The sequence below is a fragment of the Schistocerca americana genome, chromosome 9 (genome assembly GCF_021461395.2).
Source record: "Schistocerca americana isolate TAMUIC-IGC-003095 chromosome 9, iqSchAmer2.1, whole genome shotgun sequence".
Lineage (NCBI taxonomy): Eukaryota > Metazoa > Arthropoda > Insecta > Orthoptera > Acrididae > Schistocerca > Schistocerca americana.
The window spans coordinates 27,520,651-27,533,794 of NC_060127.1; the positions used below are offsets into that span (position 1 = coordinate 27,520,651).

At 44.5% G+C, this 13,144-nt stretch overlaps 1 pseudogene; it reads left to right on the plus strand.

The window, feature by feature from the left end:
- The first annotated feature begins 6,149 nt into the window (after positions 1–6,149).
- Positions 6,150–6,267, plus strand: LOC124551400 (annotated as a pseudogene).
- Positions 6,268–13,144: the final 6,877 nt, after the last annotated feature.

Here is a 13,144-nt window from a genome sequence, read left to right on the forward strand (position 1 = left end):
CATGTATACAACCTTCTTTCATGATTCTTAAACCAAGTGTTAGTTATGATTATGTTGTGCTCTGTGCAAAATTCTACCAGGCGGCGTCCTCTTTCGTTTCTTAGCCCCAATCCATATTCACCTATTATGTTTCCTTCTCTCCCTTTTCCTACACTCGAATTCCAGTCACTCATGACTATTAAATTTTCGTCTCCCTTCACAATCTGAATAATTTCTTTTAGTTCATCATACATTTCTTCAATTTCTTCGTCATCTGCAGAGCTAGTTGGCATATAAACTTGTACTACTGTAGTAGGTGTGGGATTCGTATCTATCTTGGCCACAATAATGCTTTCACTATGCTGTTTGTAGTAGCTTATTCGCACTCCTATTTTTTTACATTATGTTATATAAAAATATGTGAGTTATACTTAGGGTGACCAGACGTCCGGATTAATCCGGACATGTCCTCCTTTTTAGCTCTTTGTCCGGGGTCCGGGCGGATTTTTAGTGTCCGGCTATTTCGCAAAGTTGAGCGTAATAACAATTCGTCCCGTTCTATTGCTCTTTTCTTAAATACTTTAACTATTGGCACAGCCTTCGTGATAAGCACGCACGAAGGCGGTGTTAGTAGGGGGCACCAGGATCGCCGATGTTATCGTTGATCAACCTATAAGCGAATGTAAATATCGATTATTTAAAATTTTCGTTTCGTATCTTCGCTTTGTATTAGCTTGGCTTCCTGTAGTGCACGTTGGATTTGTGAGTGTAATTTTTAACCGAGTGAGCTACGTAAAATATTTGGCTATGTCTGAACGAAAGTGTACATTTTCTGATGTCCTTTCCTGCAAATATCCGGCTTTCAAGAAAGGGAGAAATGAATTTGAAGCGGAACGTAAGATATGTGGAGCTGGAACGTACATCTCAGTGGCCAATAAAGGTAAGAAACGAACCGACAGATTAACTGTCATGGTTTTATTTCATTGTCATTCAATTTTTTTGTATTCGGAAGGTTAAAGTGCAGTTTACATGTCGTCAGCTGCTGTTTGAATTGTAGATGTTGGTAGCGGTGCGTCGAATGAAGGGAGGTGAATGGTCTTACGTTTTTCACTTTGTAAACAATTCCGTGTTGTTGACATAACAAAACAATTGACGCCACACAGTCACCACAATCAATGTTTTTAATTTTTTTTGTATTGTTCAGTTAACTACCACCGGACCATCAGTAACAATTGACAACTACTTTTAATTCCCGGCAGAAACACGCAATCTTATCGGCTGCCTGAACGCTATAAAACGAAATGCATGTTGCTTTGTCGCTGAAATGTTAAATTTCTTGCACAGGTGGCCTAGATCTTGAACATCACATTGCCACTCAGAAGCATAAAAAGACCCTTCAGGCTTCCAGTTCAATGTCTAGGATAGAGACATTATTTCAGCAACAAAAATCTACTTCTGTTATAAGCCACAGAGTTCTTGTGTAGAAGGAGCATTAGCATTCCATAATGTTAGACATCGTTTTAGCTACAGATCAATGGATTGTACGCCAAAGAATGTATGTATGTTACGTCTATAAATAATAAACTCATTTATTAAAATTGAACGTATGTTTGATGGGGAATACCGCAGATGAGGATACCGCCTGTCAGCTTTGGACAAGTCACATGAATGTAGCCAATCAGGAGCGGCGTTTAGGCAGCCGTCTTCGTTAAATCTTAAAAACTACGCGTAAATATAAAAACAATTGATGCCACACTGTCACCACAATGTTTTTTAATTTAAAATAAAAAAAAATTGTTCTGGGAATCACCATCTAACCACCACTAACAATTAACTATTAGTTTTATCGGTAATTCCCGGCAGTCACGATACTTGTCCAAAGCTGTAGGGTGGTATCCTCATCTGCAGTTGACCCGATTGATGTGTCTTCGTTTTTCTTCCTTTGTCCTCCTTTATGAAGATGTTTGTCTTCCTTTTTAAACAATTGCATCTGGTCACCATAATTATACTTTTTATTACTTGTCACTCACCATAATTTATTGGTTAATTAAAGGTCTGTCATAATATATAATACAGTTTTAATAATGTATTACAAAAAAGGATTAGATGAAGATGACATGGGAGATATGATACTACGTGAGGAGTTTGACAGAGCACTGAAAGACCTGGGTCGAAACAAGGCCCCGGGAGTAGACAACATTCCATTAGAACTACTGACGGCCTTGGGAGAGCCAGTCCTGACAAAACTCTACCATCTGGTGAGCAAGATGTATGAGAGAGGCGAAATACCCTCAGACTTCAAGAAGAATATAATAATTCCAATCCCAAAGAAAGCAGGTGTTGACAGATGTGAAAATTACCGAACTATCAGTTTAATAAGTCACAGCGGCAAAATACTAACGCGAATTCTTTACAGACGAATGGAAAAACTGGTAGAAGCCAACCTCGGGAAAGATCAGTTTGGATTGCATAGAAATGTTGGAACACGGGAGGCAATACTGACCCTACGACTTATCTTACAAGAACGATTAAGGAAAGGCAGACCTACGTTTCTAGCATTTGTAGACTTAGAGAAAGCTTTTTAAAATGTTGACTGGAATACCCTTTTTCAAATTCTGAAGGTGGCTGGGGTAAAATACAGGGAGCGAAAGGCTATTTACAATTTGTACAGAAAGCAGATGGCAGTTATAAGAGTCGAGGGGCATGAAAGGGAAGCAGTGGTTGGGAAGGGAGTGAGGGAGGGTTGTAGCCTGTCCCCGATGTTAATCAATCTGTATATTGAGCAAGCAGTAAAGGAAACAAAAGAAAAGTTCGGAGTAGGTATTAAAATCCATGAAGAAGAAATAAAAACTTTGAGGTTCGACGATGACATTGTAATTCTGTCACAGACAGCAAAGGATTTGGAAGAGCCGTTGAACGGAATGGACAGTGTCTTGAAAGGAGGATATAAGATGAACATCAAAACGAGGATAATGGACTGCAGTAGAATAAAGTCGGGCGATGCTGAGGGAATTAGATTAGGAAATGTGACACTTAAAGTAGTAAAGGAGTTTTGTTATTTGGGGAGCAAAATAAGTGATGGTGGTCTAAGTACAGAGGATAGAAAATGTAGACTAGCAATGGTAAGGAAAGCGTTTCTGGTCTCCGAGCTGATAGTCCATGCTGCTGCAAACGTCGTCGAACTGTTCGTGCAGATGGTTGTTGTCTTGCAAACGTCCCTTTCTGTTGACTCAGCGATCGAGACCTGGCTGCACCATCCGTTACAGCCATGCGAATAAGATGCCTGTCATCTCGACTTCTAGTGATACGATGCCGTTGGGATCCAGCGCGGCGTTCCGTATTACCCTCCTGAACCCACCGATTCCATATTCTGCTAACAGTCATTGGATCTAGACCAACGCGAGCAGCAATCTCGCGATACGATAAACCGCAATCGCGATAGGTTACAATCTGACCTTTATCAAAGTCGGAAACGTGATGGTACGCATTTCTCCTCCTTACACGAGGCATCACAACCACGTTTCACCAGGCAACGCCGGGCAACTGCTGTTTGTGTATGACAAATCGGTTGGAAACTTTCCTCATGTCAGCACGTTTTAAGTGTCGCCACCGGCGCCAGCCTTGTGTGAATGCTCTGAAAAGCTAATCATTTGCATATCACAGCATCTTCTTCCTGTCGCGTCTCTAGCATGTCATCTTCGTGGTGTAGCAATTCTAATTAGATTAGATTAGATTAGATTTACTTTCATTCCAATTGATCCGTAGTGAGGAGGTCCTCCAGGATGTGGAACATGTCAGAAAAACAACAATACATGACAAATATTTAAACTAAAACAAATAAGCTAATGTACCATTCCACAGGTCCCAAGTGGAATGATCGTCATTTTTTAATGGACACTAAGAGTCATTTTACAAATACTATTGCACTGAATTTAAAATAAAAAAGTTTTATATTTATTTATAAGGTAAGAAACATGTAATACAACTACTGTAATACTTATTTACAATGAACACATTACTGCACTGAAATGGTGCAGAAGTTAGATTATACTTACACACACACACACACACACACACACACACACACAAATTTTCAGTGAACACATTACTGCACTGAAATTGTGCAGAAGTTATGTTGTACTTATATACAAATCAGTTGGTTTTCCTCAGAAATTCATCAATGGAGTAGAAGGAGTTGGCCACCAATAAATCCTTTAGGCTTCTCTTAAACTGAATTTCATTGGTTGTTAAGCTTTTTATGGCTGCTGGCAAGTTATTGAAAATGTGTGTTCCTGAATAATGCACACCTTTTTGTACAAGACTAAGTGACTTTAAATCCTTGTGAAGATTATTCTTATTTCTAGTATTGATTCCATGAATTGAGCTGTTGGTTTGAAAAAGTGATATATTTTTAATGACAAATTTCATTAAGGAATAAATATATTGGGAAGCTGTAGTTAGTATCCCTAGTTCCCTAAACAGGCTTCTGCAGGATGTTCTTGAGTTCACACCACATGTAATTCTTACTGCACGTTTTTGTGCCCGGAAAACTTTAGCTTGGCTTGATGAATTACCCCAGAAAATAATCCCATATGACATTATGGAATGAAAGTAAGCATAGTATGCCAGCTTTTTCATTTTTATATCCCCTATGTCTGACAAAATTCGCATTGCAAACAGAGATTTGTTAAGACGCTTCAGCAGTTCTGTGGTGTGCTCCTCCCAGTTGAATTTATTATCAAGCTGTAATCCCAAGAATTTAACACCGTCCACTTCTTCTATCTTCTTGTCATCATATGTTAGACATATACTCTTGGGACACCCCTTACAAGTTCTGAACTGCATGTAGTGTGTTTTTTCAAAGTTTAGTGACAAAGAATTGGCTAGGAACCAGTGATTAATGTCTACAAATATTTTATTGGCTGATCTTTCTAAGACTACACTTGATTTGCTATTTATTGCAATGTTTGTATCATCAGCAAACAAAACAAACTTGGCATCTGGTAATGTTACTGATGAAAGGTCATTGATATACACAAGAAAAAGTAAGGGCCCCAAAATGGAACCTTGTGGGACCCCACATGTAATTAGTTCCCAGTTGGATGATGCCTGATAGCTTGATACATGTCTCTTTCCTAATAACACCCTTTGTTTCCTGCCAGAGATATAAGATTTGAACCATTTTGCAGCATTTCCTGTTACACTATAATATTCTAGTTTACTTAAAAGGATATTGTGATTTACACAGTCAAATGCCTTTGACAGATCACAAAATATACCAGTTGCCTGCAATTTTTTGTCTAATGAATTAAGTACATTTTCACTGTAAGTGTAGATAGCCTTCTCAATATCAGAACCTTTTAGAAATCCAAACTGTGACTTTGACAGTATGTTATTTGAGATAAGATGGTTATAAAGACGACTGTACATTACTTTTTCGAAAATTTTTGAGAATGCTGGCAACAGTGAAATTGGACGGAAATTTGATGCTATTTCTTTATCTCCCTTCTTAAACAGTGGCTTAACTTCAGCATATTTCAGCCATTCGGGAAATATTCCACTGATAAACGACTGGTTACACAGATAGCTTAATATGTTACTTAGCTCAGAATCACATTCTTTAATTAACTTTGTTGATATTTCATCATACCCACTAGATGTTTTTGATTTTAAAGATTTTATGATGGACATTATTTCTGTTGGGGTAGTGAGGGTCAAATTCATATAATGGCTAGTAGTGTACGCCTATAATAACAGATAAAGATTTAGTCTCCTCTAGAATGCTGAGCCGTTTCGGATAAGTTACAGATTTCAGAATGGTTTGGTCCAGATTCATAAAATGTTCTAGAGTTGTGTGGAATGGACAAGGAGATGGGGAAAGATTTAGTTCTACGCAGAGGTGCAGCCAAGATGATGGACGCATCCGATTTGGTGTTACAGTAAAGAAATGATGGTAAGTGTTTCATATGTCAGGAGAGGTACTGAGAACACCAGTAAGTAAGAAATCGGTTAAGCAAATAGAGTCTGAAAGTCACATCACCTCAGTGGTCGCAGGTCGCATACACCCTAGAAAGACTGATGTGATCAAACAATGTAGCTAGCTCGAGATGCCTGGAGTGTTCATTATTTGTGCCATGTTCAATTACAACACAGTAATATACATTTGACAGGCCAACGGCCTTGCCGCAGCGGTAACACCGGTTCCCGTCAGATCACCGAAGTTAAGCGCTGTCGAGCTGGGCTAGCACTTGGATGGGTGACCATTCGGTCTGCAGAGCGCTGTTGGCCAGTGGAGTGCACTCAGCCCTTGTGAGGCAAACTGAGGAGCTACCTGATTGAGAAGTAAAGGCTCCGGTCTCGGATACTGACATACGGCCGGGAGTGCGGTGGGCTGACCACATTCCCCTCCATATCCGCATCCTGTGACGAATGTGGCTGAGGATGACACGGCGGCCGGTCGGTAGCTTTAAGCCTTCATGGACTCTTCGGGAGGAGTTTAGTTTTTTTAGTTTTTTTAATATTCATTTGACAAACTAAACACTAATTTTGATTTAATTTGAGCTGAAAATATTTTCCTAGTTTTCGGGACTGCCTGCTTCGTGATGAAGTACTTTAAAAATCCTGGAAGCGTATGTTGGTAGAAAGGTCGACCTACAGTTTGCTTCCCCATACGTGTTTCTTACGAAAAGACTATGGCTCGAAAATTAGAGGGGTCTAAGGTTGTATGAGACGCTATCGACATTCGTTCTTCGTGCGCACCATTTGCGACTGAAACAGGAAGTGAGGATGAGGTAAGGGACAGCTGCTTCCCAAGTATGCAGCGCAGCGTACAGTAAGCCCCCCCCCCCCCCTCTCCCCTCCTCATAGGTACTTGAAAGCAAATGTGGATGTGGGACTGGAGTACTTTTGTGACGCCACAAAGTGGAATTTCACACTGCGGATCATTGCGAAGCATCAAAGGCAGAAACAGAGCCGCCATATTTTTACAGCGTGGAAAGGGAACGTGACCTGTCACTACAAGATCACTTTCTGCGTCACTGCATTACGTCGTTTGCAACTGAGATCCATCTCTTGTCGTTTTCATCTTGAACCTAAAGTGCTACGAAGATACAGTATTTCAAAGCACAGGCATATTCTGGATCTCTCGAAAACCCGTATTTTTTGTTACGATTTGCAATAGTGAAATGACGAGATACGATCTTTTGGTGGTTATAGTCTTTCTGTATTCGGTGCTCTTCGTTTTTCGTATTACACGTATTACAGGGTGAACATTTATAAAACCGACAAACTGTAGGGACGGATTCCTGACTGAAAATAGAGGAAAAAAGGTCCTATGAACATCTGCCCAGAAATGAGCAGTTTCCTCGAACGCAGTACAGAGCTGCATCGCATCCTAGTTCCAATAGATGTTCAAAGTGACCTCCATGGGATGCGATGCACGCGTTCACATATCGTTAAAGAGGACTGATGAGAAAGATCCCATAACTGTGATGGTCTGGGGCAAAAATCATTGACACAATCCTTCCCGTAGAGGGAAATCCGCTGCTGATAACCCTTCCACTCGTTGCTGGTAAAAATGAAATCATTTGGTGGCATTGTTGGCCGGAAGGCCTCATCTGGGAAGTTCGGCCGCCAGGTTGCCAGTCTTATTTCAGATGATTCCACATTGGCTGACTTGCACATTGGTGGTGATGAGATGAGGGAATTGAACCCGGGTCCGCAGCATAGTAGGCAAACACGTTACCAGTCAGCTAAGCTAGCGGGCTTGTGGCTGGTGCTAGGGATAGTAACTGTTGTCCTGTAGGATACACATAATTGTACTTCAGCTGACACCTTGTCGGTGGACCACTTGCCTGGAGCATGTACTAGGATTTGTCTTAATATCCTGTAGAAACCCGTCCACCAAATCTGGTGGATGCATAGTCCGCTGCCTCCCTGCACGTTTGTCTGTCTGAAAAGAGCCACGATCAAACAAATGCCCTAAGGGGGCTTGAAGTGTTGTGGCTGGTGTCTGTGATACTACTTGTTTCGGTATAGCCGTGCTGAGGCATGCTAAACACCATCTCGACCGCAGCTTGTAACACACAAGAAACACACAGCACGTGGTCAGAGAGACTTTCGTCAGCGCCATCTACCGTGGCAACGATGCATTTCCGGGTGTATATTCATAGGACCCTTTTGTCTCAATTTCCAGCCAGGAATCTCTACCTTCAATTTGTCGGTTTTATTAGTGTTCACCCTGTGTTCGTATAATTTGTGTGCTATGAAAGTATGCCGTTCCAGTGCACTGGCACATTGAAGATTTATCGAAAACGTGTCCCTTTTGGTACGATGCGTTATCGTAAGATTCTAGACATTAGCGCTACTTTTATCAGTCATCTGTAGAATAATGTTCTACCGCCCCTCCCTGGTTCTATAAAGCCCTCCAAATCCTCGAACGCCATGCGCTCCGCCTCGCCTTCCACATCCACCTTCCGTCCCCCACGCGCATCCTCTACGACCTCATCCCCTTCCCCCACCTTCTCCTTTTCCTTGAACACATCCGCACACTATATATTGTCCGCCGCCTTGATCCCCCTCACCCCCTGGTGTCTCCCTTCCTCTCCACCCACAATCGTTGTGTCCCACCCTCTCTCCATCTCCACACCCTTCATCTCCTTTCACAACGCAACTTCCACCGTCCACCCCTCCCGGATGATGAGCTTCGCCCTGACATCTACCCTTCCTACCAACTCTAACCCCCTCTTCCTGCCTCCTCCTCAGGGCTCCCTCTCCCTCTCCCTCTCCCTCCTCCTGAGCGGCTTCCCCCTCCCTTCCATCTCTTGTGCCTCCTTTCAGTGCACTCCCTCCTGCCCTGTCTTCCCTCTTCATCTCCCGCCCCACGTGTCTCCCACCTCTTCGTGTACCCACCGATGCCCCTCCTCTTTTCATCCCACCTCTTCCCCTGCTGCCCCTTTTCCATCCTCTCTGTCCTTTCCCTCGGCAGGTCCCACCTGGCAGTTTTATTCTTCGTTGTGTGTGCTCCAAGTGGGTTTGAAGTGTGTTGTTCCGGAGTGTTTTTACTACTGTGGCCGACTTTTAATGTGTGCATGTTCATTCAGTGCCTTCTCTGAGTTTTGAAGAATCGCCAACTGTGTTTTTTTTTTTAACTTTCTGGTGACTTTTTTTTAAACTGTCCTCCTTGAACGTCTCCGTGTTAGTCTATATTTTTTCCCTCCATTTTCTCCCGTTATTTTGTTTTAAGTTCTCCTTTATCGCCCTATGTAGATAACATTTTATTCTTATTTTAAGTTGTCATGCCACTCGGCTGAAGAGCGGCGGATTGTGCCGCTGACAGCCCTCCCCTGCCCATATGGGGCAGGGGAATGAAATCACAATAAAGAAAAAAAAAGTTCTAAAAAATTCAGCGACATTATTTATATGTTTACGAGAAATATGTTCTGGAATATTCGACTTTATGCAAAATTTTGTGATTGTGCCGTGGAAGATGGACCAAAGAATTATTTCCGGCTACATCACTGGCCAATTCCATCGTAATTCGATAGACTCAGGCCAACGTGTTTAGTGTAAGGACAAGGCACTGTGAAAGGGGAGTAATGTTTGTATCAAATAACAATTTCCACATTAAATACTGCCGAACCGAGACCCTTTCCCAAATACTTTAAACAGTAAAATGCATTCGGTCGGATATAATGACTCCATACGTCTAATGGTATCATATTTGATTAGTAATCAAAAACGTCATTAGTATCATGTTCGAAACCCACCACCACTTACATTTTGATTAATAACCAGCGTTGGCGGCCGTAGACTTCCGGCATAAGAAGTCATTCTCAAGTTCGTCGCTAGCGGCCGTGCGAAGCGGAGGTCCGATGCTTCCGCCTGTGCGGCGTGTGCGAGTGTTTGTTTACTTGTGGACTTAGTCTGCGCGGGGGCTAGCAACAACGATCATGGCGAACAAGTACAGGAAAACTACATTACGGTTCAATTTCTGCAAAGACTACGAACGACCAAAGGCTTTAGCAGTGGAACGATTCATTCGAGAGGAAGTCAAGATCCCGCCAAACGATATTGTCGGAATTCCCCCGTCCATCATTAGTCTCACGGTATATGTTAAGATGGTAAATGACGCGGCGTGTGAGAGTTCTACAGGCGACGAAAGCAGGTCTCCGATTTTGCCATAGTGATGGGAATGTCGGCACGGTAACTGTAGAACATGCTGGTCTGGGTGTACGGTCAACACGTGTTTTTGAGCTGCCATTTGAGCTCCCGGCTGACGAAGTTATCGAGGCTTTTAAGCCATGTGGCACGGTACAGGGTCACACGGTAGAACGCTGGACACAATTCGCCACGTACCCCGTTCTTAAGGGAGTGCGACTGATCACTATTGATCTTCAGAAGCATGTACCGTCCTATCTGACAACTGGTGGTTGTCGGGCGGTGGTGATTTACGATGGTCAACCACGTACATGTTCTGGCTGTGGCCAGGAGGGACACCTCAGGTCGAACTGTATGCAACGGCGGATTACGCAACTGCCTTCAGATGTGCGGGAGCCGTCGCCGGCGATGACAGTACTACCGATCACCTATGCCAAAGCCGTTACTGCGTCTGCTGATGACCGAAAGGACACAGCACCGGCGGTAGATCAAGATGGCACTCTCCGAAACCTTGTAGCAGACGTCGGGATGACAGAGGATGCCGCTCCATCGAGCATACAATCTACGGGGACAACATCAGATGAGACCGAACTCCCACCAAACACACCGATAGTACACGAAGCAGTTCCAGCCACTACGGATGCTATTCCGTCTGGAACGCACTCTGTGACGACAACATCAGTTTCGACCGAACTCCCGCCAAGTACAACGATGGGACTCGAAACACTTCCAGTTCCTACGGATGCTTTTCTGTCGGGCAGCCGTGATTCCCTACAATCTGAGGACACGGGAGGAAGGTCACGCAAACAACGTTCCCCGAAAAGGAGGAAACGGCGGCGTCGCACGACATCTCCTCGGGATGACTCCCCTTGCCCCGACGACAATGTTCCTGTGGACCAAGACGACACAACAGCCTCTACGACACAGGATGAGGCACTGGGAACTGTTCGATCAGACCCCCAGCGGTCTGCCACATTGACGGTACCGGGACGTGGTGATGCTGAAGAGAAATCACAGCCAGCTGGCTCTCCAGACGCAGATGCTGTGGCTACGGACACGAATATATCACTGCCTGAAAAGATGTGGTATGACGATATTGAGGAGGCGCCGGACGTCATACAGAGGCAGCCGGCACTAACGAAGACGGCCTAATAATTGCTGAAGGTGAAGGGAGAGGGGCGAGAGAACGTCTTCTAACTCAGCCCTCAGCGCCGATGCAGGGAGATGTTGCGCCTCGACAGAGTGGGATTCAACGCCATGCGAACCGTATTGCGACATTAAATATAAATGTGCGTTCACCGTCCAAAATACACCTACTGAAGGAAACGATTTGGGCATCTGATGTGGATATTGCTTTGCTGCAGGAAGTCCACATAGCTGCACTCCCATTCATCGCAGGCTACCAATCCTATTCGTCACATGGAGATCACAATGGGAGTGGGATGGCAGTTTACGTGTGAGATGGCTTCCCAGTGGAAAACGTGTGTTATCTTCCGTCGGCCAGGGGAATGGCTTTCACGACGTTTGGGACACGCATCATCAATCTTTATGCACCGTCGGGAATTAATCGGCGGCGGGAAAGGGCGAGATTTTATGCAGAAGACATTGACCCACTATTCCATGGACGTTATGAATGTGTAATAATTGGTGGAGATTTCAACTGTTTTCTCAGCCAGAAAGACCAATGGCCTCAAGCAAACACCAGCCAGCAGTTGCGAATCGTTGTCAACGACCTTGTACTTAGTGACACGTGGGAATTACGACATGGAGATGCACCTATGTGACAAGCCATTCGGCGAGCAGATTAGATCGCATTTATATCCACGGGCTCATGTAAATGACGTCCAGGACGCGGAACGCTGGCCATTGGCATTTTCCGATCACAGCGCTTACATTTGTACGGTGCTTCTTCCCCGTAGGGAGGTGTGGAACAGTAAGGCCCCGTGGAAACTAAACATTCAACATCTACATGATCCTGAATGCCGTCAACGGATCCTTGAGACATGGACGATGTGCGAGCGAAGGGTTGGAAGGTATGCGACGATGCTTGATTGGTGGCTGACTTGTGCTAAACCGGCGCTTCGCCGTACGTTCATCTCATATAGCAGGGAGATGGCAGAATGGCGCCGCCGTACAACCGACTTTTATTTTGCAGCACTGCGCGACCTGGATGATGGTCCGCCGGGACAGGACATCTGGATCGAACGCAAAAGGATAAAAGCTAAACTAGTGGCTTTAGCTCGGAAACATCTTCAGGAAACCATGGTGCGCGCCAGATGTCACGATACGATAAGGCGCGAGTTTCCTTCCATGCACCACGTCGTGAATGAACGAAAGCACTGACGACGCGTTTTGGTACGGGAATTAATTACCCGCGATGACCGAAGAGTGACGCGTCAAGCGGACATTGTCTCTGCATTCGTCGACCATTACCAACACATCTATCGGGAAGAAGCTGCCCCCGTCGATGACCTCGACCGTATAGCCACGTACGTCTCCCGTACACATATGGTGGAAGCCGCGGGAATCTTACTGGAAGCCATTAGCTGTGAGGAAGTACATGATGCGATCGCACAAGGTGTGTTGAATCGGTCCCCAGGCATTGATGGACTTCCTGCTGAATTTTATCGAGAATTTCGCAACGAAATGGCACCGCGATGGATGGAAATGTACAACGAGATGTTAAATTCCGATGCGCCTATTCCACCGGCTTTTATGGAAGGCCTCTTGGTGCCAGTACATAAACCGAAGCCAGGAATTACGGTCACACATTATCGCCTCATCACCCTGCTTAATGCCGACTATAAGACCTTTGCACGGTTGCTAGCGTCCCGATGTCGTATGTTAATTCGTAGCGTTCTCTCACCAGAACAGATGACACCGGGTGGATCGGTGAATGTGCAAACAGCTACTGGTGGCCGGCCGCGGTGGTCTAGCGGTTCTGGCGCTGCAGTCCGGAACCGCGGGACTGCTACGGTCGCAGGTTCGAATCCTGCCTCGGGCATGG